This window comes from Orycteropus afer, unplaced genomic scaffold, assembly GCF_000298275.1.
Source record: "Orycteropus afer afer isolate SDZICR_OR568_19922 unplaced genomic scaffold, OryAfe1.0 scaffold00363, whole genome shotgun sequence".
Classification (NCBI taxonomy): domain Eukaryota; kingdom Metazoa; phylum Chordata; class Mammalia; order Tubulidentata; family Orycteropodidae; genus Orycteropus; species Orycteropus afer.
Genome location: NW_006921950.1, coordinates 3,457,514 through 3,458,878, shown reverse-complemented (window position 1 = coordinate 3,458,878; position 1,365 = coordinate 3,457,514).

The following is a 1,365-nucleotide window of genomic DNA, read 5'->3' as shown; positions in this document are numbered from 1 at the left end:
AGAATTCTTTCATAATCTTGAGGTAGGTACAGATTTCTTAATGAGGATCACAAAGCACTACAATTAGTGAAATCTATCTATCTATAATCAGGATTTAATCAAAATGAAAGCCTCTACTCATCAAATGGCACTCTTACAAAAATGAAAAACAAAGCATAGACTGGGAGAATATATTCTCAGGGTACGTCTCCACCAAACTGTTTGGATCCAAAATATGTAAAGAACCCTATATATTCATAATAAAATAAAACACAATTTAAAAATAAATACAATATACTTCACAAAATAAAAATATAATAGTACATAAAACATTGAACAGCATTTATCATTGTTGTTGTTATTGTGTGGTGTCAAGTCGGACCGACTCAAAGAGACCACTCCTTGGGTTTCCGAGGTGGTATCACTACAGAAGTAGATTGGCCAATCTTCCTTCTGAGGAGTAGCTGGTGGGTTTGAACTGCCAGCCTTCTGGTTAGCAGTCAAGTGCCTTAGGCACTATGCTACCAGAGCTCCTGCATTAATCATTAGGAAAGTGTAATTTAAAATCACAATGATAAAACACTTTAAACACTGCAGACACCAAATACTGTCAAAGATGTAAAGTCAGTGGAACTCTAATACATTCCAGTGGGAATGTATTATGACTCAAACCACTTGGAAAATTTTCAATTTCTTATAATGTTAAACATATGCCTAATACATAACCCTACAATTCCACTACTAAGTATACCAAAAAGACTCATGAAAGAAAAAAAAAAAGAAAAAGAAAAAGAAACATGTTCATAGCCTTATTCTAAGTAACCGAAATTTGGAAACAATACAAAAATCCATCAACAGTGGAATGGATAAATAAATTGTGGTATATTAATTCAATGCAATGTTATTTTGCAATACAAAAGAATTAACTACTGATATATAGAATAGCATGCTTGGATCTCAAAAACAGATATTGAATAAAAGCCAGACCCAAAAAAATAAGTACATATTTCATTATTCCATTTATATGAAGTTTAAGAACAGGCTAAAATAATTTAAATTTACAGAAATCATAACAATGGATAGGGTGGAGATTGACTAGGACTTGTATAAGAAACTTTCTGGAGTGATGGAATACTCTATGATTGGAAAAGTAGTTACAAGGATGGAGACATCTGTTAAGATTAATTGAATTCTATTAAGATTTGTACATTATTAAAAAAAAATTACCTCAAAAAAATGTATATATATTACTGCTTGGTGGCATAGTGTCTAAGGCATTTGACTGCTAACCAGAAGGCTAACGGTTCAAACCCACCAGCCACTCCCATAGAGATACTGCCTCGGAAACCCAAGCAGGGTCACTATGAGTCAGAACCTACCCAATGG